Below are 27,626 nucleotides of genomic sequence, written 5' to 3'. Positions count from 1 at the left end.
ACTTTTTTTATACATGAGGATACTCATGTAAAATCTCATTTTGGGGAGTTTTGTCAGTTAAATGAGATAATCCCATATGAATAATTAATGTGATAATTAGCAAGTTAAAAAAGAGGTAACTATTATGGATTAGAGATGGTATGCTACATATGTAATCACTTTACAAAATACAATCAAATTAATTAACATATCACATACTCTTTCTCCAAGTCCAAATTTATCAGCTTTCCAGCAAACAAGTGACAAGTCCTTTTCTCAAATAGCATAAGCCTCAGTGAAGTGAGAATTGGACTCCACCTTTTTCAATCTGTCAAACTGTTGATTAGTCTCTGCTAGTAATTTACAAAAAACACCACTTAATTGACTTTGAACTCCTAGCTAGTCCACTTTCTTCCTTAAAATATATATTCATAGCCAGGCCTGGTGGTGCAGGCTTGTAATCCCTGTGCTTGGGAGGCACAGACAGGAGGATCGCAGAGGTTCAAAGCCAGCCTTGCTGGCTTAAGAGACCCTGTTTCCAAATAAAAATATAAAATAGGTCTGGGAGTGTAGCCCAGAGGTAGAAGGGTTCCATCCCCAGTACTACCAACCCCCCCAAAATGTATTCATAAACGTGTGCTTTTTAAATGTAAATTATTTTTATAATAAGGTATAAAATAAGCTATTATGTTTTTATTAATTCAAAATAAGTTTTGGGGTATATATGGTAAAGATTTTGTGTCTCATGTTACAAAATGCTCACAGAAATACATAGGATGGTAAAAATTTCTTAAATCTATTATAAAACCACTTAATTTAATAAATTGCCATAAATCTCGAGCAAATATTTTGAGGGGTGGTGGCAAGATCTTATTGCCTTTAAATTTAAAAGAAGACACTTGGATGTCTGCATATGATTGGATCTATATTGTTGAAGTGTAAATTTTTATATATTAGATTTCATCTTCTTGCAAATCTCTTTTTTCTGGAAAATACTGCTAGGCATATTTCCTTTTGAACTCACTAGTATCAGATATCTATATACTAAACCCTAACGTATATGCCATGTAAAGTATTTAAAAAATAAACCATTTGCCGGGCGTGGTGGCTCACGCTTGTAATCCCCACGCTTGGGAGGTGGAGACAGGAGGATCAAGCAGGTTCGAAGCCAGCCATGCTGGCTTAGAGACCCTGTTTCCAAATAAAAATATAAAATATGGGTCTGGGAGTGTAGCCCAGAGGTAGAAGGGCTTCCAGAAACCCCAATACCACCAAAAAATAAATAAACCATAAAGTGTTCTAATTTTTAGTATTTCTTAGTAATACCTGTATGCATGTTGTGATTTAAAAGTTAAAGAGTAAAGCCAGAACATTTACTGAGAAAGTGTGAAGAAATGAGAATGAGGAATTAAACAACCACGTAGAACCACAGACAGACAACAGTGGGTGTTGAAGGCCTGGCTGGTCAAACTTATTGAAGATTACATGCTCAGTAAATTTTCCCAGATTTATAAACGTGATATCTTTAGTTGGTTTTATTAAGAATTGCTTAGCAATGTCTGGTTAAATGCCCTAAAAAATGTATATTTTTGAATAGTCAGGAATATAAAAAAGGCATCTATGAAGTATCCCACAGCAAATAATATTTGATTGGAAAATGTTTATGAAGCAAGCCACGCAGTACTTCCAAATCTGTGTTTCATTCATCCAAAGACTGGCAAAGTATCAAGTCTGTTTTGGTACACTAAAAGTAGTTTGATGAAGAAAAAAAAATGTCTGTGGATGGCCTTTAAGAATGAATATATGATTGTGGAGGAGGCTCCCTTTTTGAGAACCTGCATATGTAGGTCTATATATTTCATGTATATTAAAAATGTTAAATGTGTTCTTTGATATTTTCATAGCCACTACCAGGAAAAAAACCCACAGAAAATAATTTCCATGTATAAAAAATATCATTGTTATCTCTCAAATTAGAAGTCATGTGTTTTTTTATAATTATTTTGACTTCTAGAAAAAAGTCAAGATAAACACTGTCGGAATTTGGCTCTATCTTGCTGTATCTCTAAAATCTTCCTTTGCTACTGAGTCTAACAGGGGCTGCATTTTGCTTTTATGAGTAGACCTCTCATATTATGGACTTAACAAGGAAGCTGCTGGATTACTGCCGTTACCAAACTAGCACAAGAGCGGCACATTCAGCAGGAGATGGCTTATTTTTTGTACTCCATATAAAACGTTTCTTAATTCATACTGTTTTATTTTATAAACATAATGCTTTTGGGGTAGTCACCTTTTCTCATTTTTACTTATACTTATCTCCTTATTTTTATACTTTCCGTAAGCCTGAGAAACAGACTCCTTAATTTTTCACATTGTTTCCTAAATGCTCATAAATGCTTCTATTATTTCAGGAGGGAATGAGAGTGTAGCTTCTAGAACTAGTTTGTATTGTTGCACATAAATTATGTAGTAGTTTATGCTGCTAAAATCTTTGGTAATTTGGTTTGGCAAGTGAAAGGTCATAGGTCACCTGAGCATAGCTGGGAAAACTATGCAGCTATTGTTTGGGGTTGTAAATACAAGTATCATATATTCACACAAATATAAACATGTGTATATATACATGTGTGTATTTGTGTGTGTTCATCGTCTTTAAAAGAAAAGCAATCCACTCTAAGATTTTAAAGTTTAGATAATATCCTTATCAAAATTCTACAACTGTTTTTTATTAATTTTTATATCTCTTCCCTAAGAAATTAATAGCCCTAGAGAGCATTCTGGTAATCCCAAATAGTTTTAAAGTAGGAGTCATGGAATAAATGGGCATTTTTACATAATGAGGTAATTAGATCAGACTATTAAAAAAAGTATTTAGAATAAAATGTTCAACATACTAGAATAGTAGATGAAAAATCATAATCAGATAATTTTTAATATTTAGATAATCTCAAAACTACTAATGATAAACATCATCTGTGTTTATGGTTATCATTTTGTGCCAATGATTAAAACTTTATATACCCAGATACTTTAGAAAACCTCTGAATATTAATTTAAAGCTGTTAGTGTATGTCTATGGTTCTTTCTGTTATAAGTTACAGGACATACTTAAAGTATCCTGTTAATTTTTTTCTTTAGTAAAAACTATTATGTTTGTAAGCATAATTTATAAACTATTACAAACATGTCCATATTAGTCTGATAGTTGAAAATATTGATTGAAGTTATTATATAATTATTTTGTAAAATATGAAATGTTTAAGATTATGGATTACATTTTTTCTTATTAGAAACACATAGGGAAAGCTGGGCATGGTGGTGCAAGCTTGTAATCCCAGCATTCGGGAGACTGAGACTGGAGAATCATGGTTCGCCAACAGCCTCAGCTACTTAGTGAGGCCCTCTGCAACTCAGTGAGACCCTGTCTTAAAATGAATAAAAAATAGGGCAGCGGGTATAGCTTGGGGTTTGAATGCCTCTGGGTTCCATCTCCAGACCTGAAAAAAAAAAAAAGAAAAAGAAAAAGAAACATATAACAGGGAAGAATGATCACCACTACATCTTACTTTTAATGAAATTATATAAATTTATTTTTTCTAATAAATATTTAATACTAGCATAATACAAACTTAACCCATAGTGTCAAATTAAGTGATCTTGGAATGATATTAGGTTTATTTGAAAGATGATAAAGTATAGTGGAAGAAACACAGACTAAATGTCAGTGGACACATCTCTAGGTTAGAATCAACTTGAAATAGCTATTTTATCATCCATATGACATTTAGTTTGTGTCTTCAGCTATAAAATGAAATGTAAAAATAGATAAATCACTTTATATTTTTATTGTCTCTTTGGATTACAAAGATGTAGATATATACTAACATAGGAAAAAATTAAATGCATTTGGCAGGATAGTGTTTTTATTTTTTAATCATATATTCATTTAGGGAGGAATGAAAGCAGTAGGAAAAAGAATGATTGAGAAGTCAAAATAGAACATTTTAGAATATGGATAGTGATAAAAGGCAAAACAGATATAAGGAAAGGAAGATCATAGATTAAATTATAACCATAAAAATGATAGGATTGAACAAAAACAAAATAAACATCATATTACATTGTCTTACTTCCACCTACTACCTCAACTGATCTGCGAAGTCTGCTTGCTGTTTTTCCACCCAGTTAGTTTTAAAATTGGTGCCTCATATATACATGTGTGTATGTATTCATAGAGTTCTTTCTGATAAAAAATAATTTTAATTGCATTTGCATGAAATATATATTGTATGTATAGCTTTGTATGGCATCAACAAAGAGTTCTTTAGAAATATTTTAAACATTGATTATCATTAAAAAAAATAGAAATCCAGGTGAGATGTTGCATGCCTATAATCTCTGTTATTGGGAGGCTGAAGCAGGAGGTTGGAGGCTAGTCTCAGCAACTAGTGGAGTCTTCAGCAATTCAACTTAGTGAGACCCTGTTCCCTAATAAAAAATAAAAAGGTCCAGGGTGTAGCTTAGAGGTACAATGCCCCTGGGTTTGTTCCCTAATACAGAAAGAGAGAGAGAGAGAGAGAGAGAGAGAGAGAGAGAGAGAGAGAGAGAGAGAGAGAGAGAGAGAAAGAGAGAGAGAGAGAAAGGGAAAGAAAATAGAGCCAGGCATGGTGGTACATACTTGTAATTCCAGTATTTGGGGGGCTGAGACTGAGAGATTACAAGTTGGCCACTAGCCTCTGCAGAATAGTGAGGTTCTCTCCAATTTTGTGAGACTTTGTTTCAAAATAAAATAAAATAGTTCAGAGGCTCACGTCTAGGTTCAATCCCCAGTACCCCCCTCACACACACACACAAACACATACAAGAGAAGAGAGAGAGAGAGAGAGAGAGAGAGAGAGAGAGAGAGAATCAAAAAGAAAGAAAATATAGATCTATCAGAAAACCATGAATTTTATAATCCTGAAAGAAAACTGAAAGAGGATGGATATAGTAAAAATCATTCATTCATCCTAACAACTTATTTAACACATATAATGTGTAAAATACCATAATACTGTTGTGGAGGTTAATATGACATACAATAGTCCCTGTAGTAAATAGGTTTGTAAGTTCTGTCTCACTAAAAATTCCCTCCAACAGAGCTATCTTTAAAAAAGTAAATAGAGACTGAGCAAAATTGTGAGTATACATCTCATCCACCTTTAAGTAGGGTATGCTGTACCTTTGCAGAGGAGAGAGAACAAACCTAATCAGACTTGTCTGATGTTTCTGTGTAAAGTGGTTAAATGGCACCCTTTGAAGTATAAAGATTATAATCCTATTTGATTTCCTAGTTGACTGAAGGGCTATAAGGTGGGGAAAATTATGTCACATTTACTGTTTAAGAAAGAAGGAAGAAAGTCCTCCAATATTTACTACCTTTTAGGAGTTCTAGTCCTGACATGTTTCAGGCTTCTTGAAAACTAGAAAAAAGTGAAATCTAAAAGGAAATAAATGTAGTAATATTGAATCTCAACATTATCAATAAATAAAACACAGCAAATATACATATACACAAAACAAAAAAATACATAGATTAGAGAGTCTAAATTGGATATCCTGGTTACTTTAGAAAATAGAATTAGAAGTATATTTAAGGCATGTTTCTGTCAACAAGTATATTATTTTGACTATTGTAATGAGTATTTTACACATCGTAGGTGTATTGAAGTCATAAAAAGAATGAAATGTTGGAAATGAAAAGTTTAGTAGTAACATACTTCAGTACTGTTTAAATATGACTTTACAATAAAACAAAAAAAATCACAAAACTCTCTTTTTTTTCTCCATAGATAATGGGTAATGGTTTAACTTTTTCTACGTAGAACATACTGCAGAGAGAAATGGACAGCAGGAAAACACTTGGGGACAGTTCACATTAGCTCAGCTTTGCACTTGATGTTAAGAGCTAAGCCAATCAAATGGCATGGCCATCTTTCTTGCTGACAGTACTGGCCACACAGGCAGGATAGGTGTGGGCTTTAGGATGAGAGACAGCACAGCACCTTATGGCTGAAACTGAAGCATCAAACATTGACGCATCGACACAATCAGTTTTTCATGAATACAAGAAATATTTATGTAAGGTCTTGTATAACCTAAGCGATCAACATGGAGTTGAAGAGGAATAGATAATAATATGGCAAATCATTGTCTTCAAAGAACTCAAAATCCACAGAAGAGAGACACCCACCCCCACAATGTATCTGTTGCAATAGAGTATGGTAGGCTATTATGAAAATATATAAAAACCCAAGAGATGGCATAGTATCTCTGATGCTCAAGAAAAATTTATCTAAGAAAGTAAAATTTGAGGTAGACTTTTGAAAATTAAACAGAAGTCTGCTAGGTGAATTGGAGTTTATAGAAAGGCGATCATTAGTGTGAGGACACTGCATGTCAGAATCCACAAAAGAATAAAAATTATTATAGTCTAGGAAAAAAGTCTAGGAAAACTGAAGTAACTGATTAAAGTAGGGGGAAGATGGAGATGTGGCTGAAGACGAGTTATAGCAAATAGGTCCTTTATTTCCTCACAGAGTTTGAAAGTCCTCTTATGGATTTTGAAGAACCACTGAACTACTTTAAACAAGTGTAAAAGATGAAAATCAGCCCTGTTCCCATCATTAATTTCCTATCCTTATATGAGGCCTTTTGTTCTTTAGAGGAAACATAATTTTCTTCTTCCAAAGGAATATTTTTAATTAAAATAGAAGCAAATTTTATTTGCCTAAATAGGCATAAGGAAGAAAAAAAATGAATGCTCGAAGAAAAGGCTAACTATGCAATGAACTAGTTGGAGTAACATCAATTGAGACAGGCACTGCTCCTCTGTATGTGCTGACTTCTAAACATATCTTCAAGAGGGAAAACGTCTCAATCTTTTATGGGCGTTTGAAAAACCAAAATAGGCAGCTATTTAAACAACTTAAGAGACCAGAGAACATTTTTGAAGTCATCTTTCTAAAAATAATAGGTAGTGGTATTACTCTATTTATAATTATTTTCATGAATGGAGTATTAGATTAGGGGATTTGTTTGTATTTTATAAATATCGTGGCACACAAATGCAGCACTTGAAGTTTCTGCTTGAATCAAGTTGTGGGTGGTCTACACACCACCCAGATCATCCTCAGCTAATCCTCCTGTCTCCCAGAGAACAGGATTCCCATTGTTGCGGTTCTTCACTGGAAACAGCTGGCCTACCTTTCCTGAGTTAGTTGGCAGGATGGGCAGCTGTGTTCCCCAAATCACACAAATCACTAGTGAAGCTTATTTTGATTGCTAACTTCTGCTACATCAAGAGGCCCTTTAATGTTTTTCTACATTTTGCCATAGATTCCTTCCATGCATTGATTCAGTCAGCAAAATGTGTGGGCTGCAAGTCTTGTGTTTCTACAGTGAAGATTTCAGCTTCTTCCAACTCTAGAAAAATGACTTAGATTATTGCTACAGTTTAAATGAATATATATATATATATATATATATATATATATATATATATATATATATATATATATGTTTTCATCATATCCATAGTTATCCCTAAGGCACATTTGACATTTTCAACATAATTGAAAATATGTTTGGGTCAGTTTAGGACATAGAGTAATGTTTCTTGTGTATTTCTTTTGCAGTATAGGAAGAACTCCACATCAATTTCCTTCTGTAAAATGAGAAGAAATGCTACATTCTAAAGAATGCTACATTCCTTAGTGACAGTACACAGAAGAAAGTGATGGAGAGAGCATGGTCATGATAAAAAGTGACCCAAAATGTTAAGGTAGTCTAAGCACAGCATGGTGCTTGAAATTAATGAACTGGTCGATTTATTAGGGAGAGTATACTTATTCACAAATGAATAGGCCCATATGTTACTATTATATATTTGTTTACATAAAAAAGTTCTGAACTCGAGATTATACAAATAGAAAACACTTTTTGTTTTTGCAGCTACTGGGAATTCAACCCAGGGGGATTTGACCTCAAAGCTTTAACTCCAGCCCTAATTTTTATTTTTTATTTGAAAACAGAGTTGTGAACCTGCAATCCTCCTGTCTTAGCCTCCCAAATACTGAGATTACAAGCGTGTGCCACCATGTCTGACTAGAAAACACTATTTTTAAATCATTTCTTTCAATATTTTCTCTTAGAAACACTGTAGAATATCTTTTTTCATCCAGTGGTTCTTATAGGTTTTCAGTTTTCTCCAGGTATTACCAAATACCTGGAAATACCTCATTCTCATTAAAAGTGCAGTCCAATCTAAAGAAAACGTCCAGTTTACCTCATATTTAAAGCAGCTCAGGCTTGCCTTTTCTGCATTTCAGTTGTGGGGACTATGCACCCAGAATGTCCCATTGCTCTGGTTTCCCAAGGAGTTCCCTCTTTCCTGGTGCACGTTTTCACACTGAGCTTCTGTAGTTATCTGATCTCCAGTCCTGGTGCTTCCAAGTACATTCTGTTAAAATTTACACAGGCCAAGAGGCAGCCATGTCTCTCAGATCCTGTTCATTCAAGGGGGCTTGGACCAGGATAAGGTCTGTTGTGTCCATTTATCCCACACAGAGTTCCATGCCTTTTGTTTTTCTTCATTTCCTCTCCTTCCTAATCTTGTCATGCTGATGAGCTTCACCCCTAGTAAAGGATATTCCTGCTCAAGAGAACACATGCCAATGTTGGACACTTCTTGTCTCTGGCAGCCTGTCAGTGGCTTTGGGCTTTTTAGTTTCTGCAGTTTTGTAAACCTTCAGCTGAAGCAATATTGTTTTTCTCATTCTGGTGACTTGTCTTTTCTAATTTTTTAACTACTTTCCTTTTTTTTTTCTTCTACTCCTTTATTTGGCCATGGGAGAAGAAAGTACACAAAGTGACTCTCTTCTCAATAATCTCTAAAAAATCTCTGCAGAAGGGAGGTATGATATAGTATTTTAATGCTGGTTTATTTCATGCATTACGACTCAAAACGGTACTTTTTACCATTGACATCAGCATGTTAAAAAGGCCAGGATTATGGGGAAATAGAAATTGCTTCATTTATTTTTCTACTGTGGAATGCTGATCCTAGCTACCAAGGATATGTATGAGGTCCCAATCTATAGAATCTGTGACTTACATGGTACGGTAATTATTTTGCAGCTATGGATAATTTATGAATATTGAGATAAAATTATCCTGGAGTATCTGGTTAGGATGAAAATGACATCATATGTCTTTTTACAAGGGAAAGAGAGATTAGAACACACAATGATGGAAGGCTATGTTAAAACAGAGGCCAGTGCTGGAGTTTAAGGCTAAAAGCCAAAGACTGCTAGCATCTCTACCTGCTTCTCCTTGGAAGAGACGAGGAATAGATTTTCTTCTATAGAATCTGGATGAAGTACAGCCCTACAGATATCTTCTGACTTTGGGCCTCTTGGATTATGAAAAAAAGTACTTTTCTCTTGTTTATGTCAGCCACTTTATAGTAATTTGTTATTGAAACCATAAAAAGTAATGTACCTATTATTATAAATAATTTGCTATAATATGGATATTGATATCCCCTAAATGTGTAGGCTAGAACCCAATACCCACTTTGATATTTAGAAGTGTGGCCTCTAGGGAGTGATTAAGGTCTTTGTTGAAGAGGCTTGAGGGATTCTCCAAACCCCTTCCACCATGTGAGAAAGAAGCACTGTCTATGAGGGATGGGCCTTATCAGGCATCACATGTGCTGGTACCTTATTCTTGGGTCCCTCAGGCTCCAAAACTGATTAAAAACAAAAAAAAACTCTGCTGTTTATAAATTTTCTGGTGTAAGGAATTTTGGTGTAGCTGCCTGAACACATAAGACAGAAATCCAATTGTGAGTCACAGTTCTTGTCTTACTTGACTTATCAGAAACATTTTAGCACTATTGACCTCCCCCTTTATCTATTTCCTGGCTAACAAAAGGGTCATAAGGCTCAGCTTTGAGTATTCATCTCCAGCTTTGTCCTTCTCTTAGTATTCTTTTTTTATTCTCATGATTTTTTTGGGGGGGGTGGTACTGGGGTTCCTGGAAACCCTTCTACCTCCGGACTACACTCCCAGACACCTATTTTTTATATTTTAATTTGAAAACAGAGTCTCTTAAGCCAGTGAGGCTGACTTCAAACCTGCACTATCCTGTCTCCGCCTCCCAAGCGCGGGATTACAAGCCTGCGCCACCACCCCAGGCTATTCTCATAATTTTAAGCACCATGGTGATTCCTGAATTTAAATGTCCATTGCAGGCCTCTATTGAATTCTGAATCAGTCTCCAATTGTAAAACATACTTCTGATCTCTAATTCTCCTTGGATTTTCCATCCACAGATGAATGGATAAAAATGTGTTATATATAGACAATGGAATATGATTCAGCCATAAGAGGGATAAAATTCTGTCATTTTGGGCAATATGGATGAAATTGGAAGGCATTATGTAAATTGAAGAAAGCCAGGCACAGAACAACAAATCCCATATGTTCTCTCTCCTATGTTAAAGCTTCAAAGGAATCGATAACATGGAAGTTGGCAGCACCACGCCTGGCCCTATGGAAGCTTAAGATGTGTAAGGAGCGATGTTCTACCACACTTTGCTCTGCTGCAGGTGCTTGTTCTCTTATCATTTTCTCTTCAACTTTTTCACTTTAGAGTTTCAATTCAGTCTTGAGATACATTCGAATTTTTCTTTTATATATAGTTGCCATTTTCTACTGTGTTTAGAGCCCCGGACTCATAAACTCTTTAATCATTTTTAATACTTTAAAATTAAACCTTCAATTAGGAAAATTCTCAAAATTCATTTCAGTTAGGTGTTCAGAAATATAAGTTATGAACTTATTTGTAATTTCATTAAAAGTAAATGAATTCTGTTAAAGTTATTTAAATGATGAAACAGATAAATTTACTTTTAAAGTAATTAATCTCAAAACATCCAGAGAAGTGTTAATTTGTATAACAAGATTCCACTTACTTATTATTTTACAGTGCTAAAATTTATAAGAAAAGAAAGATAATTTTCACATCGCTGCTGAGAATATGATTTTAATTTAAGTTGATCACTGGGAAAATATACCTAGGCATTTTATGTAGAAAAATCTCTCTCTATAAAATCTAGTTACATAAAACAATCATTGTAATTTTTCTAGACCTTTTTAAATAAAGTATAGAAGAAATCAATTAAAAGTATCATATAAAATAATGTTTAAGGTCAGAAACAATAAAAGTATATTAATTTTTAGTTATGTATACATTTATTATTAGGTCATTTATATTATCATTAAGCCATGTTTATGGAATTAAAAACTAGATGTCAGAATTATCTATAATATTTTCTATAATTTGAAAGCTGGTATTTTATATATTATTTAATAACATGTATACAAAACTTGATTTTTTTTATTGATTACCTCCACTGTGAAAATTCAGTTACAAAAGACAATTATCATTTAGGTTCTATTTTAAATTTCATATGGAACCAACTATGATAAGCATTTGGAAAAAATCAGAAAACAGTAAGAAAATAACTTTTTTTAGCCTTTTAATAAATATTCGGAATAAACTTATTTTACTAAGAGCCAGAAAAATTAAATTGATTTTTTTTCCCTTTTGGGTGGTACTGGGGATGAAACCCTTCTACCTCCGGGCTACACTCCCAGACTTATTTTATATTTTATTTAGAAACAGGGTCTTTTAAGCCAGCGAGGCTGGCTTTGAACCTGCGTGATCCTCCTGTCTCTGACTCCCAAGCGAGGGGATTGCAAGCGTGCGTCACCACGTCCGGCTTGGTTTTCTTTTTATCTTATGAAATACTTGGTGCTCAAAATTTTTGTTGTAGCAATTTATTATTACTGCATATTCTAATATTATATTTTCCTGTTTATAATGATGGACGTGTGTGCGTGTGCGCGTGCGTTCGTACTAGAAATTGAACCAAGGGGCATTCTACTTCTGAATCCTTTTTTAAATTTATTTTTTGTTTAGAAACAGGGTCTCATTAGGTTGCTGAGAGTCTCAGCAATTTTCGTATCCTAATCTTGATCCTACGATCTTCCTTTCTCAGCCTCCCAAATACTGGGACTACTGCTGTATGCCACCATACCAGACTTAGAATGCTGAACCTTTATAATAGAAATTAGCACAGAGAGAAATGCTTCCTGGAATTAATTACAAATGTAAATATAAAGGATTGACTGCTTGATTTCTATAATTATTTTCCATAGTCTTGTCTCATCGAACAAGAATGTCTAATTTTGATCATCAGTGTTTAAGGAGAATCTATTTTTACTCCCAGCTCTTTTTTTTCCCACTTAAATTTTTTCTTTTTTTTAATTGGTGCATTGAATTTATACATCTTAATGGAATAAAAAAAAAACTCGTGTAGATATACATGCACACATCACCCCGTTAAATAGGACTGAATCAAGCAGAATAAATTCATTCTTTTGACTACAGGGATTGACTGAGGAAAGACATGCAATTTTCGTGAAACATAGTACTTTCTTAGATATTATGGGTGGAAAAATATGGCTTTCTTTATATTGAATATGAATGAGAAGGGATGTGTCGGTATTATAGGAGTCACTCAGCCCAGAGTAAGGGACAGAGTGAGGGAATAAGAATAAGGGGAGGATAAGCCATTGGAGATCACAGGTAGTTGGCAGCAGAGTACTGGGGCCAAAGCTTTTACTTTAGTCAGAAGTCCAAATCTCACCTCTTATTCTGGTAATAAAATACAATAGTCATTACACAGTTAAGGTACAATGCAACATGCAAACACTTTAAGAACAATTGGTTTAAATAGTCTTTACAGGATTCCTTTATAAAAAAAATACTAACTTTATTTGGAGGAGAATCACAGAGATCAATGTATCTAGTGAAGTGCTTCCTATCTGGTATCTTTGTAGACAAGGAAACAAAGGAATGGTAAAATAAAACCAAATGAGATTATATAATTTTATATAGATTAAATACTCTCAATAATAATGAGAGACATTTGTCCTATAATTTTTTCTTTTCCTTTTTTTTCTTTGTGTGTATATGGTACTAGGTATTGAACCCAGGAGCATTCTTTCTCAAAGTTACATCCCCAGCCCAATTTTATTTTTTATTTTGAAACAGGGACTTGCTAAATTGTTGAGGCTGGTTTCTAATCTGAAATCCTCTTTTCTCAGCCTCCCAAATACTGGGATTACAAGTATGCACCACGAGGCCTGGATATCCTAAATTTTTTTTTGTAGTGATGGGGATTGATCCCAGGGGCATTGTACCTCCAAGCTACACCCCCAGCTCAATTTTTTAATTTTTTATTTTGAAACAGCATCTCACTAAGTTGTGGAGTGCCTCACTGAGTTGTTGAGACTGCGAAATGTGATCTTCCTGTCTCAGCCTCCCAAGTACTGGAATTATAAGCATGCACCACCATCCCCAGCTCCTAGGATTTTTAACTTATGAATATTTATTAAATATTACAGGATTTTTTAGTTTATTATTAACCTAATTAATTTTTACTTGTTTCTAAATATAAAACTATGACTTCTCACAAAACACTTAGAACCTTAACAATTTAAATGATATATGTGTTTTAGTTTAAATAGTAATTATTGAGTTTGAGAGATTTACAGGAAGCATGATATATAGTTCTAATTATTGGCTCAGAAGTTTTATGGATTCTAACTTACTCTTTGTAAGAGAAGGCCAAAATTCCAAATGAATTTCATAAGGTGTTGCAATGTACCACTGAGAGCCTGTCATTTTTTTTAGCCTAACATTTTTATATCTAAAGTATTGTATAATTTTGCATAATATAAAATTATAAATGAAGGCCATTCAGTGGAAAATATAAAAGGATATTAATTCTCTAAATTCAAATTAATTGTATCATTGTTAAAATGAAGTGGATGGTGTTATTTAAAACATGTCCTAAAGTGGAAGCTTTCAGTAGCAATGAAGTGGATCGTGTTATTTATTTATTTATTTACTTACTTATTTACTTATTTAGTGGTAGTGGGGTTCCTGGAAACCCTTCTATCTCCAGGCTACACTCCCAGACCTATCTTTTATATTTTTATTTGGAAGCAGGGTCTCTTAAGCCAGCACAGCTGGCTTTGAACCTTCTAGATCCTCCTGTCTCCACCTCCCAAGCGCTGGGATTACAAATGTGCGCCACCACGCCCAGCTGGATCATGCTATTTAAAACATGTTCTGAGCTGGGCGTGGTGGCACACACTTGTAATCCCCACGCTTGAGAAGCTGAGACAGGAGGATCGTGCAGGTTCGAAGCCAGCCTCAGCTGGCTTAAGAGACCCTCTCTCCAAATAAAATATAAAATAGGTCTGAGAGTGTAGCCCAGAGGTAGAGGGCCCCTGGGTTCCATCCCCAGTACCACCATAAATAAATAAATAAATAAATAAATAAATAAATAAATAAATAAATACATGTTCTGTTTCCATTTCCTAATAGTGGTTCTTCAACTTGGAAAAAACGTGACATTTTAATAGCAGTTGATTAAGAAATTAAGTCATGGGATTTCAATACCAGGAATGTATTTTTAAGTTTATATCAGTTTCATTAAAACACAGATTTTTAATACACAAAGGAAGTATCTTAATACCATTGTTTGTGTTTTTAATTGTACACTTGAAATAATTTATTAGAACCTTATAAATATAGAAAGTATGGCATGTAAAAAGTAAAAATGTTGAATGTAAAATGAATTAGTGCTATTAATGTTTTTCTCCCTAGAAACTTAAGATAACTCCGCTTTCTAATTGATGTATTCTTTTGCATCTTGAAAACATTCTAAGCAACATTTTCTGGTAGAGAAAAAAATTGTTTGATGACATGCATATAACCAGGTCCTGGCTGCTCAGTATATTAAAAAATAAATTTTAAAGATAAGGTCAATATCCACCTTTGTATCTGGTGCAGTTCTTGTAACATGTTTCTCTATTCATTGTCATCCTCATTTATCACTGCCATCCCTGTATCTCTGTTTAAACCAATAGTGAACACATTAAAATGTTTTTGGAAGCCAGCCATTTTAGTTAAGTCTGAGACATCAATATTGAACAGAACAAATATGTTCTGTTTTAAATAAAGCAAAACTCAAGAGTTTAGTATTTAGAAATATCAGTTCAAGAAAGGCCATTCTTATAACATTCCTTTCCTTGCTGGTCATGTGCTTTATGAAATGATATACAAATCTTATTACCATTTTTTCTCTACAAGTAGAAATATCAGTGACAGTCAGAGTATTATGTTAAGGAGATTAGCCAGCCTCAGAAAGTGAATAGTTGTATGTTTTCTCTCATATATAGAATCTAGACACAAACTGGGTAACAAAAGAGACCCCCTAAAAAGTAATAGAAACTCCAGTGGAATGATGGAAGGGTTTTAGAAAGGGAAAAGGGGAGATGGGAATGTAATGAAGGTAATAGTTTAGATAATGCTGTGTATACATATAAAATTATTAATACCAATATCAATGACACATACAGGGAAGGGGAGGAAAAGGGTGGGAGCTGGAAAGAAACACACCCAGCACTGTATGCAGGTATATTTCTACCATCCTATATACCTCATTATAGTGTATAACGAAATGTACCAATAAAAGTATGTAAAGATCAATGAGAAGTCTATTGTAAAGTTTTATAGTTTTCAGTGTGATAGATATGTATAGAGTATATGTGTCAGACTTGCTTTCTATTGCCAGCTGAATCGAGTTTAACTACCCATTCCACCTGAATGGAGTAAAGGCAGTGGAAAAAAAAGCTTGTAGCAAAAAGTATACATAAAACAAAAATGGATAGAATTAGAGAATATTATGCCAAGTGAGATTAGCCAGACTCATTAAGTGAAGGGTCATATATTTTCTCTTTTATGTGAAAGCTAGCAAGTAATTCGGATGTAAGAGGGGCCCTAGACAAGGACGAGAAAGCCCAGTGGAGCATTGGACAGGGTCTAGGAGAAGGGAGGAGGGAGACTTGATTTTTCTTATTGGATATTTCTAGGTTGCCAATTATTCTCTTTCAGGACTTGAAATACACCACCTCATGTTCTCCTGGCTGTTAAATTTCTGCTTAGAAATCTGTTATTATTATGATGAGGGATTGCTTTTAAATGACTTGGCATTTCTATCTTGTATCTTTTAATATTCTTTCTTTGTTCTGTACTTTCAGCAGTTCAACTACAGTATGTTTCGAAGAGTTTTTTGTTGTTGTTGTTCATGTCTATTCAGGGTTCTAAAGGCCACGGGTACTTGGATACCCATGTCTTTGAAATGATTAGGAAAATTTTCTATTATTTCACTGAACAGTTTTTCTATGCTTTCAGCCTGCAGCCCTTCATCCTCATCTGTATTATTATAAAACTTTTAATTATTTCCCAGAGATTAGTTATATTGTGTTTATTCTTCCTTATTTTTCTTTCTATGTCTCTTGTCTTTCTCTTTCTCTCTCTCCTTTCTTCTTTAATTCTTTCTTTTTTTCTTATGGTATTGGATATTGAACCCAGAGGCATTCTACCTTCCAACTGCCTTCTCAGCCTGATTTTTTTTTTTTTTTTTTTTTTTTTTTTTTTTTTACCTCTGGGCTATATACTCCTGAACCTATTTTATTTCTTATTTGGAAACAAGGTCTCGCTAAGTTGCTGAAAGCCTAAGTAGCTGAGGCTGCCTTTGGAACTGTGTGATCCTCTTGTCTCAGCCTCCCAAGCGTTGGGATTACAAGGTTGTGCTACTGCGCCCAGCTTCAGCCTGATTTTTTATAACTTATTTGGAAACAGGGTCTCACAAGGTTGATGAATGTCTCACTATTTGTTGAGGCTGTCCTTTAACCTGCAGTCCTCCTGTCTCAGCCTCTCAAAGTACTGGGATTGCAGGCCATCACACCTTGCTGAGATCAAGTGTAATATTTATTCTTATTTTTTAAACATAATTTATTGACCCTCTTTTCAAACCCTGATATTCCCTTTTGATCTATTTTATTGGTCAGGCTTTCAACTGAGTTTTTAATCAAATGTGTTGAGCTTTTTACTTCCAAGATTTCTGTTTGGTACTTTTTTCAGAATTTCTGTTTATTGAGTTGATCATTAATATCCTGAATTGTCTTTCTTAATTAATTCAGATGTTTATTTGCAACTTCTTGGAATTTATTGAGGTTTTGAAAAATAGTTCATTGAATGTTTTGGCATTTCATCTATTTCAATATCTTTGGAACAGTTACCAGAGAGTTGCAAATGTTAGGAGGTATCATGTTGCTTGTTTTTTCATATTTTCTTAGTTTCTATGTTAAAATTTGTGCATCTGTTGGAATGGGCAATCCTGTCATTTTTGTGTTGGAATCTTTTTAGTAAGTAAACTTTTTTTGACAATGTGTCCTAGGATATTGAGTTGTTGCATAGTATTGAGTTTAAGTCAAATTAGACTTCATAGTGTAGTTTCCCTATGTTTTCTTTGGCTGTAATTAGAGGATTTGGACACAAAGTATATTGTGTCAGAGCCTGAGGGACTCACTTTCTCTATAGTTCGTCCAACAGTGTAATTCTTCTGGTAATTCAGGTAGGTGTGAAGTAGAGCACAGGATATATGGGTGCACCCTCTGTGGTAACTCCTCCAGTCTCACTAGCAATAAGTAGTTTGTAGTTTGATAGGAAGCATCTTATATTGAGTTCCCTTGCAGATAATGGTTTCCAAAATGTTATATTATTTTTCTCTGCTGTTCTTATGGAGATGGATGCCCAGGAGCACGAATTCAGGATCACCCAAGAAATGCCTACTTAGGGCAATACCTGAGGGCTTTTATTTACTCTATTCTTTAAGTTGAAGTATCCTTCAAGGTTTGATAAGGTCTTGGTCATGGCTAGAGTAAAGTACAGGTTCTCTGAGCTGGCCAGGTTGTGTAGTTCAGCAGTAACGCATCTACCCAATGTGTTTAAAGTACTAAGCTTGAGCCACACATTGCAAAGAAAGAAAGAAACAAACAACAACAATATCAAAAAACAAAGAAATAAAGTAATAACCAAATAAAAACAACCACCACACCACTGACAAAATCAGAAATGGGCAAAAATAATATGAATTAGGCCAAAAAGATAAATAAAACTAAGAAAATAAATTTAACAATTTTATACATGTTTGTGATCCAGGCTACCCAGAAGGCTGATATAAAAGGATCACAATTTAGAGGCCAACCTGGGCAACTTAGCAAGACCCTGTCTCAAAATGAATTAAATTAAATTTAAAAATCTGGGAATATAGTTGGTGATAAAACATTGGCCTAGCATGCTAACTTTCCTGGGTTCAATATACAGTACCTGAAAATAAGTACATAAACAAGCTAACTAAAAAGAAAAGTAAGCTGGGAGTGGTGGTACATGCTGGTAATCTCAGTACTTGGGAGGCTGAGACAGGAGGATCAAAGGTTTGAGGACAGCCTTAGCAAGTATTGAGATTCTCATCAATGTAGTGTTACCCTGAATCAAAATAAAAATAAAATATGGCTGTGGGTGTACTTTGGAGGTAGAATGAACCTTGGTTTAATCCGTAGTACCACAAAGAAAGGACAAAAAATAATAAAAAAGGAAGAAAAATTTTAAAATAATGGAAAGTAAAAGAGCCATGAGAAAAATAAAAATATATCAAAAGAAAGGAAAAAATGAAAATCAAGTATTGAAAAATAAGAGTGGGGTATAGTGGCACATACTTATAACCCCAATACTTGGGAGGCTGAGACAGGATGATTTCAGGTTCAAGGTCAGTCTCACCAATTACCTAAACCCTTTTTCAAAAAACAAAATGGTGGCACATGCTTGTAATTCCCAAGCTTGGGAGGCAGAGACAGGAGGATCACAAAGGTTTGAAGCCAGCCTGGCTGGCTTAAGAGACCCTGTTTCCAAATAAAAAAATATAAAACTGGTCTGGGAGTGTAGCCCGGAGGTAGAAGTGTTCCATCCCCATTACCACCAAAAAAAGAAAAAGAAAAAAAGCTTGGAGTTTAACTCAGAGGTAGAATGCCCTAGCTTTAATCTCTAGTACTCAAAAATAAATAGGATAAAGAGAGAAAAAAATAATGAAATGGATATGAATGAAAACAACAACAAAAATATTAATAAAAGTGAGGTTCTTTCCACCAGCATGCTCCATTGAGTGGGTGAAAGACAACGGTCTCACCCTACACTGATCAGTGTTTCCACATCTTTTATCTGTATGTCCCTGGAAATACTTAGGGTATTCACCTTCTTTCCTTTGTTTTCTTGCCAGGCTACAAGCACTTATGGTTTGCAGCCAGAATTAGTTGAAATCCGGCTCAAGTTGCCCTGTGTGCCAAAATCAGGTGGGGCAGACAGAACAGAATTCCCCAGGCAAAGATTTACTCTGGGGTTATTTGGGCTGTTCACTCCTGAAGTTGCAGCATATCAAAGACTCCCATGCCTTTGTGTTCTGAGTGCTCTGAGTGTGAAGACAGTCACACGTTGTGCTGGTAGTGGCGGTGCCCCCACCCTGCAATCCACCATCCATGACTCTGGTGTCCAGAGACTTCTCTCTTGCTGGAAATCACATGGAACTGCTCTTCTTTGGACTCTTGGCAGCTGGCTTCCTGTGTCTCTGGTTTTAAAGTGGAAGCATCCTTTATTCTCTTACACTTTGGAGTTCAGTTTTACATTCCCATTGTATTCCTAGTGGGATTGTGTCAGAGACTCTCCCCCAAGGGCCAGACTGACTGTCATGGCAGTCACCTGCTGAGCCAATGTAGTAATATTGTCACGTGGATACGGAGACAGGAACATGCAGGGACCTTTGGCTCCTTAGAGCCTTAATCTCAGACAGGATTTTCTTGAGATGTCACCTTACATCTTCAGAAACAGTTTGCTTCGCAGTTCCTAAGTCTGTTGTCTCTTTAGACTGTACTTCTGCAAGGTGCTGATTCCTGTGCTCGTGATAGGCACTGGGACTCTCCATCCTTCGCCTCTACCCAAGCATTCTGCCACACTGCCATGTGACCCATGTTGGACACTCCATTTCTCCCACCATTCTACTGTTCAAAGTCTCGGGTTCTCCAAGTCTCTTATCTACTCCTTTTTTCCCCTTTCTTGCAGATCTGGGAATGGAACCCAGGGCATTCTACCTCTGAGCTACACCCCCTGCCCTATTTTTTTCTTCTTTATTTTGAAACAGGGTCTCACTAAGTTGCAGATGGCCTTACTAAGTAGCTGAGGCTGTCTGCAAACCACAATCCTCTGGTCTCAGGCTCCTGAATGCTGGGATTACAAACCTGCGCCACCACGCCCGGCAATTTTACTCTTACTGATTAGTGCCAACTTTAAAGAGAAGATGATGCTAGAAAGTAATTTAAGAAAAATAGGAGATATTTAGGAGATATAGAAAAATGAGACCTGAAAGAAAGATAAAGGTTTAGAGTATCAAAGGATCAATATATTTGGCCAGTAAAAATATTACTATATAGAGATTTTTTAATATGTTCTGTTATTTTGTTTTTGTAAAAATGGTAGCCAAAGACCAGAAAGCATAATTTATATTAGAAAAGAGCACAGGTATTTAAATATTACAAATTTTTCATTAAAGGTTACTTATAAGAGAATCACAATAAATACATTAAATTATTTCTACAGAAGTCTACTAGAGTAAAATTAATCTTGTGTAGGACATTTACATTTATTATAAAGAATTTTCTCCAACACTAAAATGTAGCATAATTCAAAAGTTGCCTGCAAAATGTATTTAAAAATTAAAATGGCAAGACAATGGATTAGAGGTACTCAGCACCTGCCTGTTTCTTCATTAGATAAAATCAGAATAACCAGAAAGCTTGGGAAGCAGAGACAGGAGGATCGCACAGGTTCGAAGCCAGCCTCGCTGGCTTAAGAGACCCTGTTTCCAAATAAAAATATAAAAATATAGATGTCTGGGAGTTTAGACAGGAGGTAGAACGGCTTCCAGGAACCCCAGTACCACCAAAAAAAAAAAAAAAAAAAGAATAAAATTTACCATTCCCTTCCTTCTGCCATCAGTGTCTTTCTTGTATATGTCTAGCAAATATTTCACTTTAATTTCTTCCAAACTATTGGATGGGAAAGTATTTAAAGCTTTCTTCAGATAACTTAGCAAATAAAATAGCAAATAAAATTGCAGATTATTTGGGGGACTCAGAAGTTTTATATAGAATTTATAATGAATTTCCTCTGGAGCATCAATAGAACATTGAATCAATGAATTCCAAACAATAAGCTGTGGCTACTGATCAGTTTTTAATTAGTAAGGTAAATGTCTCTAACTCAACAGCCTAAAGAATACAGCTAAAATGCTTAAAAAACTTTTCAAAGGCAGGAAGTAGCAATTTTTTCTACATGTATTTTAGTATACATTTTACATTTATATCTATGTAAACTATTTCATGATATAATTTACTGTAATGAACATACCATATTACACATGCCATTTATGCATATAATATAAACTGTCTCTCATAAATGTGTATATGTATAACTCTGGCTTATTTTTTTCTTTTTTGTTTCCCAGTGTAAAATGGTTCCTCCTTCAAGCATTTTCACAGCCTGGTGTGATATATCAAGCTGATGTGATTTAGTTCTTATTAATTCTTTTTGTACGGGTCCTCACGGTGCTTTCTCAGCAGCCTCCTTCCGCTTCATTTCCCAAACAACTCTACAAAACCAGTATGCAGGCAATAAAATCAATTGGTCTTGAAATAGTTCTTCTAGTATATATTTCCCCTCCCTGTGATGGAAGACTGATAATGATTACTAAAGCTTCCAGGCAAGAGTAAAGTCTGTCTTTTATGAAAAAAAAATCCCATTTCAAGCCCTGTGATTCTTAAAATATATGAATGGATGTAATATAAATGATCAGTGTCTTAAAAGTCTTTCAAAGAACAATAATAGAAAACAGCTCTTAAAAAAACCCAGAAATGTATTCTCACACATGTACATGGACTACATTATGATGTGAAATTATAATACACCAAAAAGCATATAAATATAGTTATTAACTTATAACTGGACCAGCCAGAATATTATTAATGAAATATTATCATCTGTATTTATATTATAACAATAATATTTATGTAGAAAATATAAGAATATTCCAGATGATGTCTATTTTGAGGGTATAAGGTTTATTTTTAGGCAAAAATAGAAATAATTATGTGTACTTTAAAAGTAAACTATTCATATGTTTTTGGATATGAATTCATAAAAAACTAATTGCTTCCTAGCTATTGAATATTGTTCATATTGAATTATATGTAATGTTTGCATTCCTTTCTCCTTTCTGTGGGTGACACTTCATTACTAGAAGTCTGTGTCTTTTTATTCCTTGCTTCATAATTCAGATTCTTGGCACTCAATACTGAATTTTATAGCTAAAACTAAAACAAATCATGCTCAGCTGTCTCTATCTTAGGTGTTCTGTGGTAGTTTTACTATTGTGTAATTTTGTTTTACTGAGTTGTTGTGTTTCTTAAATTCTATACAAATTATGCTGATTTGAGATCATTTTTCAATTCCTCACATTCATGAATGTTCTATATACACAACTTAAAACTTTCTGACAATGTTACTCAAATCTTGGTTCAAAATCTATGCGGTATGAATGATAATATGTTCTAAAAGTGTTTTTAATCACGACTCTACAAACTGCAGCATATGGGCTAAGTCCAGCTCACATACTGTTTTGATACTGTTTTTATTCCAGAAAAGATTTTTATGTTTGTAAATGGTAGTTTAAAAGAAAGAAATATCATAGATTCTACAATGCTATTTCACTGCTTTATAGTAAGTTTGCAACCCCTATTTTTAGATTATCACATCATGATTATTCAATTCTTTTACACTAACTTAATCATAATAATAACTCAACAAAATATGTTGGTTATTCATTCTTTTCATTTTAGTGTTTTGTTAATTAACTCTTTTTTATATTATAAGAAAAAGATGTATTCATAAATACTCATTAGAGTATATATTTAAGATTTATTAACTTTTTTAAAATAAAAGATATTACATATATATATATATATATATATATATATATATATATAGTGTGTGTGTGTGTGTGTGTGTGTGTGTGTGTGTGTGTGTGTGTGTTTGTTACTGGGGATGGAACTCAAGGGCATTCTACCTTTGAGCTCTACCCCCAGCCCAATTTTTTATTCTTTATTTGGGAACAGGGTCTCACTAGGTTGCATAGGGCCTCACTAAGTAGCTGAGGATGTCCATGAACCGCGATCCTCATGTTTCAGCCTCCCAAATGCTGGGATTACAAGGCTGCACCATCACGCCCATCTTTCTTTTCTGATTTTTAACACATATTTAAAGATTTTAAAGGACATTCCCAAACATTATGGGACAATGATATAAAACATACTAAAAAAGACTTGTAGGCCGAGTTCATTTCTCTTAGTCAAAAATACTCCTGACAAATTGTTAGATTCGTTTAATTTTATTAAAGGCAAAAACATGATTTTTGTTCATAATTGTTAATAAATAGATAAAATTCAGAACAAATGAAATAATCAGATATATACCAGTAGTAGATTTGATGTGTAACTATGGAAAAATATTTTTACCAAGGTGTATTACACACCAATTCAAAAAGATGAAATAAACTGAAACAGCTTATATTTGAGTTCATGCTATGTAATAATGTCCTTTTGGTGTTGTTTAGTTTACACAATAATTCTTGAAGAAGATGTTGTCACGGCCACTTTGTATAGCTTAAAAGTTGACATATTTTATTCATTCATAGACCTAAGTGTGAATCCAAAGTTTGAATTGCTAATTCAGGATACTGAATTATATATGTTCAGTGATGATCCATGGCTTCTCATTTACCTGTTTTGTCACCCTGGCCAGGGAAACACTATCCAACATTCTAATCCATATTAAAAGAATTAAAACAAATCCAAAAATTGTGGGAACAAGAGAGCATGAGAAAAAGAGAGAGAGAGAGGTTAATGGAGAAATAATAATTTATCCTAAATGTTGTTTGTATCAATGAAACAAAAACCTGTAAGTATGACTTTAAAATTAGAAATACTTTTTCCTGTTCTGGGGACGGCACCCAGAAGCACTCAGAATGGGTCAGTGTTTGACATATCATCATAAACTTCCCTACAATACAGCCTCTAACAAATCTAGGCTGTACCAAATCCCTGGCAACAGAATTGTTTACCTTTATACCAAGGGAAAAAGCACCAGAATCTTGGAAAAGCACCAAAATCTGCATGTGATATGTACCTAGGCTGGCTACATGGTTTCATGCTGTGAGACATAAGGTTTTTATGAGGTTGTCTAAAATGAAAAAAAAAAAAAAACACACATGAGCAGGGCCTAGGGTGGTTCCATGTGAGCTAAATGTGTCCATGACAAGACCCAGAGTGCTCTCCTTCCTGAGGAGCAGAACATCGTGAAAGTGTTGAAGTCAGAAGCATAGAGTCAGAAAGCTAAATAAAAAGTGAAGCTTCTTTGAATAGTTAAAAAAATTTAAAAAGTTATAAATAACTAATACTTTATGCATTTGAGAAACAAAATATAGTAACTGATTTAATGTATATACTTCCAAACATGAGGAGGGAAAGAGTGGGAAATTAGAGAAGGCTAAATGAGTGATGTGTGCATGTATATGGCTCTACCATCTTTTACCCCATTAAGATGTATAATTACAATGCAATTATAAAAAGGGTTAATATCAAAAATAAATACAAATTAAAAATATATTTCTCTAATCTTAGGTCCTTGAGATCTATAATATGCCTGCCATAGCTGGGACTATATGTTTGCCAGTGCTGTGGATAAGCAAAGTTGCTGGCTTATTCTCACTTGTTAGTCACAAACTTGGAAACACCTTGGGATCACTTGTGGTAGTTTGAAATTATGAATGACTATATGTATGCCACACCCAGAGAATCCAATTTAATCTGGGAAAGGGCTAAGTAACGGTTTTTTAAACCTCCTCAGGTGATTCTAATAAATTTGGATTTTGAGAACAACTCTAACTACTTGCTGATGGGCGTATCCCTCACCTGCTTATGTCCTCATGTAGCAGCTGCTGCCCCGAGATTTGATCAGATGAGGGGCAGGGGAGAGGCCCAGATTTGATGTTGTACCTTTGAGGGTCTCAGTAATATTTCTCAGAGAATAGTCCAGACTAGAAACAAGTAAGACAATTAATTTTAACCCAGTCCATAACTACTGAATAAGAAATTCAGGGGTTGTTGTCCAGCAATTTAGTTTAATCAGCCTTCCAGATGAATCTGATACCCACTAAAGTTGGAGAGCTACTATAAGCCAAGAAAAACAGTTACCATAAGCCCAGAAAAATGTTTCTACCTTTTTCCTCCTTTTCAGTTGGGAGTTTAAAACACACAAAAATACTGCTGTTTATTTTTTAGAATCATATTATAAAAGTTTATATATACATATATATGTGTGTGTATGTGTGTATGTGTGTGTATATGTATGTATGTATACATATATATTTAACATTATATGCTCATTCCTCCAGACTCAATTTCATTGTAAGGCTTTGTTATTTACTTATTCCATCAGTCAGGTAATAAAAAATATATATGTGCATGGTTATAGTTTGGATATAAAATGTCCCCCAGAAGAGGTGATATATTGGCAATTATGTTCAGAAGTGCTATCATTGAATCATTAGTGTTTTAATCTCATCAGTGGATAAAATCCATTCGGTGGATTAATGGATTTGGATCATGGGTGGTAAGGTACATGGGCTGAGTGTGGCTGAAGGAGGTAGATCACTGAGAGTGTGGCCTTAGAGATTGTATTTGTGCCTCTCCCTTCCCTTGCTCTGTCTCTGTGCTTCCTGCCACCATGCCCTGAGCTTCTCAGATGTGACCTGGCCTAACAAGGACCAATACTTCTGAAACCTCCTGAACTGTGATCAAATAAGTCTTTCTTCTTCTGAACTGTAGTCAACAGGTATTTTGTATTATAGTACTGACTGCATGTGAAGTACATAAAATATGTCAAATTTATTTATACATTATTAATTATATAATTTCTTTCAAATATGCTTGGGCTTGTTTATCTCAATATCTAAGGTTTTGGGCTTTTGTGGCAGTGAAGTTGCTTGAATTTATTTGGGATAAATAAGCATGATGTAATCTAAGTATCTAAAAATCTATACATAATTTCAAGTATGTCTATACACATGCCTATAATTTACATACATATATATATATATATACAAATATATAATATGATGCATAAAATATTGTTTTATTGGAATTTAAAAGCAAGTTACAAACTTTGTGCAAATAGGTACCCTTTCATTTGTTTGCATATTAGGAGCAGGATATTTTAAGACTGTGGTCCTGGAATTCTACAAATCCTAGTTTATATCCAGGATTACTCATACTGATTAAATATGGTTCTGGGCAATTATTAGGCTTTTGTATTATGTTAGTAACTAAATATATTTAAGATACTTAAAATTTTGGTAACATTTTGTACTCCAGTTTCTTCCTTTATTTCATTTTTAAATACATACTATTTTTAGCACTTACATTAAAAGTTTTGTGGAGAAAGGTTTCCAGATCTAAAGAAATACTCGGATGGTTAATAAAGGGATCTACATAGTAGACTATTGTTCATTGTAAATTCAGTGGAACCTTGATAAAATATGACCTGCTATAGCATGAAATTTAGCATAATCCTATTGATTGGTGCTTGTTACAGAAAGAACCAGAAGGTTCTTGTTATACTATTTTATCTATATCTCAGTTGCTTGGCAAAAACCCAAAGAATCATGTTTTAATAAAGTCCATCTTGAAAAGAAAAATGGAACAAAATACTATTGTTTTTCACTTTTGCAATATGCTTAAAGTATTTATGTTAAATGATGGAGGATAGGCATTGATAAGAGGCATCACATGTCTGGGAGGTAGAGAGAAAAAAATCCAGATTATTATAAAGACAAATATTTAGAAGTTTTATCTTGAAAGTATTGAGAAGATAAAATGTCAGATAAAAATCAAATTATTAAAATTGGTTTAACTTAAAGCAGCTTACTTTATCTGGCCATATTTTGTCTGTAACATCACGTAGATGTTATCTTTATTTTATTTCATATTTTAAGTGATATTCAAAGATTCTGATAATCTATTGTGAGTCTCTACTATATTCTGAATACCTCACATGATTTTACAATTCTCTTTTAAATATTCATTGTGAATACATTGCAGTTATAGAATGAAAAGTATTTGAGATTAAATGCCATGTTTTATATGCTCTATACTTCAGACAATATCATAGTGCCTGTCAGAAAACAGATACTCAGTAAATATTTTCCGAATGAGTGAAAAATTGATCATTTATCATGCACAGATGATCCATCATGGTCTGTGATCAAAAACCACCTATTTTGCTTTTGCTTGATAAGATAGTGATTCCTGGTCCTGATGTTTCCCTCTGTGTGGAGGAATACCGAGTAGGATAACTCTCCTGGCCTCTCTCTGCCTCTGTTTGTGCATGCGCAGGAGCCAAGAAGTGTCGTAAGTGACCTGTCACTCTGGAAGTAGAAACTGGACTTGCTTTGTCA

General features: G+C 34.2%; 1 pseudogene across 1 annotated transcript in view; it reads right to left on the bottom strand.

Moving 5' to 3' along the window:
* Positions 1–19,985, bottom strand: part of LOC308266792 (TGF-beta-activated kinase 1 and MAP3K7-binding protein 3-like) — a 50,081-nt pseudogene extending 30,096 nt beyond the window's left edge. The window contains exons 1-3 of the transcript in view: positions 19,873–19,985; positions 17,816–17,945; positions 16,295–16,397 (exon numbers count right to left, since the gene is read on the bottom strand). The product of the transcript in view is annotated as a TGF-beta-activated kinase 1 and MAP3K7-binding protein 3-like (transcript). The remainder of the gene's footprint in view (positions 1–16,294; positions 16,398–17,815; positions 17,946–19,872) is intronic.
* Positions 19,986–27,626: the final 7,641 nt, after the last annotated feature.

Source organism: Muscardinus avellanarius (genome assembly GCF_963383645.1).
Source record: "Muscardinus avellanarius genome assembly, chromosome: 9".
Taxonomy (NCBI): Eukaryota; Metazoa; Chordata; class Mammalia; order Rodentia; family Gliridae; genus Muscardinus; species Muscardinus avellanarius.
The sequence above is the reverse complement of the archived record's forward strand: the minus strand, read 5'-3'. Positions and strand labels throughout refer to the sequence as shown.